This window comes from Pituophis catenifer, unplaced genomic scaffold (assembly GCF_029215685.1).
Source record: "Pituophis catenifer annectens isolate HBS135680 unplaced genomic scaffold, rPitCat1.0.hap2 SCAF_2, whole genome shotgun sequence".
NCBI lineage: Eukaryota > Metazoa > Chordata > Lepidosauria > Squamata > Colubridae > Pituophis > Pituophis catenifer.
The window spans coordinates 216,688,948-216,695,565 of record NW_027256882.1 but is presented as its reverse complement, the minus strand read 5'-3'; positions in this window follow the sequence as shown (position 1 = coordinate 216,695,565).

Genomic DNA, 6,618 nt, shown 5'->3' with positions numbered 1-6,618 from the left:
AATCTAAGGTTTGCCCAAGCTTAGTGGGAAGAAAATGTTTTCAGTTAAAATTAAATATTATGCCAGAATATTACATATTATATATATTTGGAAATATTATTCCCCAAAATATGTGGATTGTACTCCAAAAAAGCGGAGCTGAGTTCTGATTATCTACCCACTCATTTCAGAGAATGCTCCATTCAGATTAAGGAAATTTGCATCTGGAACGAACATATATATGATTACAATGTTATGTTGCAAAAGTAACAAAAACTTTCATTGCACTTCAAAACTTAACACAGCTACCTTTCTTGTTAACTTAAAAAGAACTAATGATATTAACTGGCCTTTACTCTCAAGTAAGAGTATAAAAACTGCAGTTGTGGGTGAGAATTAGTTGAAAACAAGTCTTATTAAATTCCGGAATTTACTTCTAAGTGAGGCTGTCCAGGGAGGGGCCATAATACATTTTTAATTTATGCTGACAAAAATTTACTCATGGTGGGATATTTGGCTGAAGGACTGGTGTAATATTCTTGGGCCTAAAGTCTTTGGCACCTTTAATGGTTAAAAAAAGTCCACTAAACCCTACCAATTTTAGTTCTGAGTAAACCTATATAGAACTCTGCTGTTACATAATAATTTTTTTCAAACCATGCATTTGATACAAATAGCTGCACTAGACTGAAAGTACTCGGAATTGTTTAAACATGTCTCTTGATTAACGTATCTTCGTTCCTTCATTGGGAAGGTCCTGCTTCCTGTTGTTTCAGTTTAGAGATCATTTTCTTAGAAAAAATAAAGAAAAATAGAAAAGAGGTCTCCAGACAGAATTAAATTTTCTTTTATTTCAAAGGGAGATTTAAGTATGTATCAATGTCCAAATGCAAAACAGAAAATATTTTTTAATGTTTAGATCATGTTTTTAAGCTTATATGAGGCCTATAAGGTGCCAGATAAATTATCAGTGACTCATAAGAATGACTGCAACTATTATATTAAGGGCAAAGAATTAGAGTAAATACCTATTGTTGAATGGTGGATTATTGTGCCAAACACTACCAAGATAGTGGGATTCTCTCCTAGGATTTCATTAGTTCTTCTATTTATATTTTCCAATCTGCTTTATTTTATTATTTATTCTATCTTGTAAATTTCCCAGATTGTCTTTGCAAAAAAAAAAGCTACCTGCCACTGGATTCCACAGATTAAACAGGAGGCCTCAAAGGCCAGATGTGATTTTACCAAATTATTTAAAATAACCATTGCCCAAACATTAAAAAAATCTTATTTTTTTTAAAAAAAATCATATAAATTATATTTGGATATTTAGAGTAATATACAGTATCAGGGTTTTCTTTTTCTTTTTTTAAAGTGAGAAATACTAACTCTGCAAAATGAAAGTTAAAAAGACAATATAATTTGCTGTTTAGAAAGTAGAAGATACGGATTTAATAATGTAGGAAAGCTAAAAAGATAAAGTTGGCATAGAGAAAGAAAAAAGTAGGAGACTGATTTTGCAAGTTTGTTCCTGACCCATTGAAAATGGCGTATGGGGGGGGGGGAATTCAGAAGGGAATTTTATTCTTACAAGCATTGACTTTCTAGTGAAAGCTTTGAGCTTCTTTTACATTTGCATAATTGGTCCTCTTTATTTTGCATCCTTGCAAAAATATACAAAGTTGCTTTAAGATAAGGAGAAGATCCTAGAACTATTATCGGGTTGATAACCGGGCTAAATTGGGTGATAACGAGCAACAAAGAGAAGTCAGCTTGCTTTAATATGGAAAGGCCTACTCATTTTAGGAACAGTAGGAGAGGCCTCTAAAAGCCACATGGGGAGAGATTACACCTAAAGTGTTTGTGATCTTGTTTCTTATCCTTTTGTTACTCCCACACACACTCTCTCTAAATTAGTAACTTAAATGTTTACAATATGGCTGTGGTTTTTATGCAATAATGTGCAAAATTCAGGATCTGCCTAAATCCATGCAGTGTATTTTTTACCAGATCTGTGTAGAGTATGTATTTGTTTTTGTATTTCAGAATTCTTGTCATTTCAATTAAACTCCTGGGGGAAAAAAGCCCAACCTTTAGAATAAGGATTTTTTTTTAAAAAAAAATTCTTCTGAAACCCAGTCGCAGTGAGTGACTATAGGCATACCTATGTATGTATATGTATGCATGTATGTGTGTGTGTGTGTGATATGTGCATTATGTTTATGTATACATACATAAAATGGAGGGTGGGAAATCGCCTCAGAAAATGAAATCTCTTAAAGGGAAAGAGGGAGAACGAATCCCTTTTGAAAAGGGAAAGGAAATAGAACAGGAATGGGGGAAATTCGCATTCCCTCGGAAGCGGCATTCCCAAGGAGGCAAGCCAGGCGCAGCAGCTTGCCATCCCGACGGCAGGAGCAGAGGAAAGCTAGCCCTATTTTTTTACCTGTCGAGGGGGGAAGGTCGGGCTCCGCCGGTTCTTCACCACCAGCACCAGAGTGTGGGGCAGAGATCTCGTCCTCACCACCTTCCTGATAATTTTCAACAGGCAACGCTGCAGGAACGGCGACAACCTCTCGCCCCGCACGCCTCGTACGAGACACTTGACCTGGCCGCCCATGCCTGGCATCCACGGTGAGGTCTTGGGCTGGTGGGTCGGTCGGTGGGTGGGTGGGGGCATCTGGCGGGAACACGTGGCGGAGATCTGTTTTTTATGCCGGGCAAGATGCTCGTCACTGTATCCGGAGCGGCGGGTGGCGGGGGGGGGGGCGGACCCGTTCTCGGAGCTGCTCCAGTCTCTCGCAGCGACAGGTTTAACACCCGGGCCAAGAAGATCCTTAAACGCGCGAGGCGCAGAGCAGAGTCGGCTTTGCTTTTATCCTTTCCTCCTCTTCGCTATTAAAAAGATTAAAAAAAAAAAAAGAGAGAGAGATGGCTGGAAAAGAAAAAAGAAAAAAGGGGGAGGGAGGGGGGTATCGACGCGCGTTGCGGAGCTCCGGGATGCAGAGCCAAGACCCGCCTCTCGCTCGCCGCTCCTCTCGCCTTCTCCAACTGGAGGAGGAGGAGGAGGAGAGGGGAGGGACGAATCTCTCTCTCTCTGCTCCGGCGACCGCTCTTTGAAAAAAGGCGACCGATCAAGCGACGCGCTCTCGCTTTGCATGTTTTTCAAAAGTCGCTTTCTGCCGCCTTCGGCCCACTCGGACCCTCCCCTCCTTCCCTTTGCTCTTCTCCCATCCCCACCCCCACCCCCCCCGCGTATTGTCTCTTTAGCTAAGCGAGGGGTGGTGTTGGTGGAAAGAACCAGGTCAGAAACGCTCGTTTGAATCAGCAGACCCATTGCAATCGCAATAGCAGCAACAGCAGCCGTCGCTTGCGATCGCCGCCTCGCTCACTTCCTTTCAATGGCCCAATGGCGTGGGAGAGGCGGTGCTAGATCTAGCAATAGAGGTCCGCGCGCGCCAAACAAAAAGTGTCAGCAATTGCTGTTTTGAAAATCGGCTTTTTTTTTTTTTTTTTTGTAAATAATTCGCAAGCGCTCGTTTCCGCATTTCGGGATTCTTGACTCTTCCCGAGCCGGTGCTTTTGTCAGGGGAAGTCTCGGGAAAGCAGCAAAACGAAGGTCTCCTTTTAAGGATTTACTTTATCCGATTTGGGTAAACGACCATCCCTTGATGATCTCTTTCCCCCCCCCTCCCCACTTTCCAGAAGGAAAAAGAGACAGCAAAAGTTCAAGTCTTTCAAAAGTAAACTTGAAGGGTGGGGAAATGCGATGCAAAAGACGGTTGCGTCCTCTTGTTTGACAGTGGCGGGAGTGGTTCCCTGGGGAATCTTTGGAGACCTTTGGATTGGAGATCGGCCAAGTCAGCTGAGGTGTGTCTGTTTATTTTTCCTCCCGTTGGACGTCTGCTTTCCTTGCCTCCTTTAAGGGCGGCTTCATCGACCTGCTGCGATGTGACGAGGTAAGTCTCCATTAATCTCCATCGCACAAAAAGGATCTCCAGGCCTCGTCCGTTATTGCAGAGGGAAGAAAACGGTGGTTCTTAAGTCTGGCACGAACTAAGGAGCGAATCGTACTTTCCTTCCGATCGATCTTAAAGCTTCGGTGAATTTTGCAAACTGCAAAATTTTGCAAACGGAGAGGATGAAAGACAAAGCGAGTATATTTTTTGGTTTACTGACATTTCCGTATCCGCGCTGTTCCGGGCATTTACAGTAGAAGAGGGTGAATCACGAGCACAAGCGAAGGTGTCCGATCTCTTCTGAACGTTTTGCTTTCAGTTAGAAGTGAGAAGCTTTTTGGTTTTCGGATTTATTTTACCCGGCTTGAGTATGCCTTCAGAGGTGTCTCTACTTAGGCACAGGCAATAAACTATGAGATGATCTCACCGTGTACTAAATTATTACTGGAGGGAGGAGTCCTGTTTTACTGTGACTCAGTAAAACAATAACAAAACTGTTACACTAATACTTACCCTTAACCAAACTACACATTGACTGATTTCAGCGAAAACACATTATTTCTAGAGTAATGACAGACAGACAATATGAATTTCTCATTGATAATCCAGACGATTACAGCATCACTTCCCCTCTCCTTTAAAAATAAATATATATCTGTAAATACCCTTTCTATGAGCAACATAGGCTTACAGGTTACAATTTACTGTCAAAAATATATTTTTTTCTCTTTCCCAGGTCACAATATTCCCAAACCCTTCTTCCCATTTTATCTTCAGAAATTCTCCCTTTTTTGAGCCTACTATCTTGCCTTTATGGTAAAAGTGATTTTAAAGTTCTTCCTGCTCCCAAAATTTTGTTTTTGTTCAATATTGGTTTATTTCCATCACATTTCTTTTTCTTTGTCTGAGAGAAAAATATATTTCCAGGGAGGAGGGGGAATCCTGTGCCATGTTGAAGTATTGCTGCTACATGTGAAGTTAAGCTTTAGAAAATGCCGAAAATGTTGGTATACTACTTATGAGCTTTTCTAGAGTAAGTCAATTAAAATAATAAGCTGTTGTATCACCCCACCCCTTTAAGTGACTTTGCCTTTGAAGACAACTCCGAAATTCCAGCCAGTAGCCACATTGGTGTAACATGGTAACCAGGCTGTTAGCTAGGGCAATTGGCTACTGAAGAATTATATATATATATATTCTTACATTATTGCAGTAGTTGTCAATTGTTTTTTGTCCCCCCCCAAAAAAAAGCTTATATGGCACAGCATTAGCTACATGAGAGATGAAGTGTTTTACTAAGATTAATTCCATCCGTATAATTTGGTCATCTGGGAAAGGCTGTCTGAGAATCCTGTCCTGTATGGATATTTATATTCTTGAAAATCCTCTCTCTGGAATAGTTAAATATTCCTCTCTTTGGAATACTTAACTTCCAGGACAATGGCTGGATGCAAGTCTCCTTGCATTTTGAAATATTGTTTTATTTTAACTAACCTTCAGCCCCATAGCATGTTTGCCTATGACTTTGTGTTCTGATTTTTATCTTAAATTATTGGGGGAGGGGGGAATCTGTGTTTTTGTTTGCTGTGCACCTCTCAGGATGATTATAAAACCAATAACTAAATCAATAAAGAAGCTAGCCTTGCTCTCAAAATATTTAAAAGTGTGGGTGCAAGAGAGAGCTTGTACATGCTCCAAATGTGAATCTTTTATTATATCCCTTCAGGACAAGTTTCTGAAGATTTTTTCTGATTAATATTTGTCTAAAACTTCTTTAATTAAAATGGGGGGGGAGGGAGGGTCTGTGAGGAAGAGAAAAGCCAAACATGAGACTTGGCATGGGGTTTTTGAGCTTCATACAAGGAAGTGATGACATTGCATAAAGACATTACAGTCTTTCATTCAGCCATCTTAATACTAATGTGAGTGTAGGCCTCAGCCTGGCTCTCTTTGTACAGCACTGTTCTGTCTGATTCAACTTACTCCTACTTTTGTTTTAATTTGTCCTTACCTAATTACTTTGCTTTTACAACCAAAAAAAAAGGTACAACAGATAGATAGGTCATATACACATTAAAGTGTGTGCATTAATTTTGTTATAATGAAAGGCAAAATTCTTTTCTCATTTCTTCTAATTATACCTGGCAGCAAATCAGGTTACTCAAAATATTCATTCTCTTATCATTCCTTAGGTAATACTGGGAAGATTACACAAAGCTGAAATAATATTTACCTTGTTTCGCTTGCCTCCAGCATTGTTAAAAAATATATATCTTTGGGAACTGCTTATATGTAAACAATATAGTAATTGTGGCGTGGGCTTGTTATTCAAAGCAGGTGCTTGACATAACTAACATGTGAGAGCACATTTAAGAAAGAAACTTCTTTTTAAAAAGTCTTCTGTAAGCCTGAAAAAAAAAATAGAATGTTTTATGCAGAAACTTGGAAAAGTGGTGGCTTCTTTAAAAAGATGTAAAATTCATGCACCTGTAATTTCTGGGTGTGGTGGCTCTTCTGAATTATTTCCAGATTATGTGTCAAATATACATTAATACCATTAATTCACAGTAAAAAAACGTGAGAATGTCTCAAATGGATCTTGAGTATATTTTTATTATTTGTATTGATTTTCTGGGTTTTAGCTTATTTGTGAAATGTTGGTGCTTGCTATCAGAAA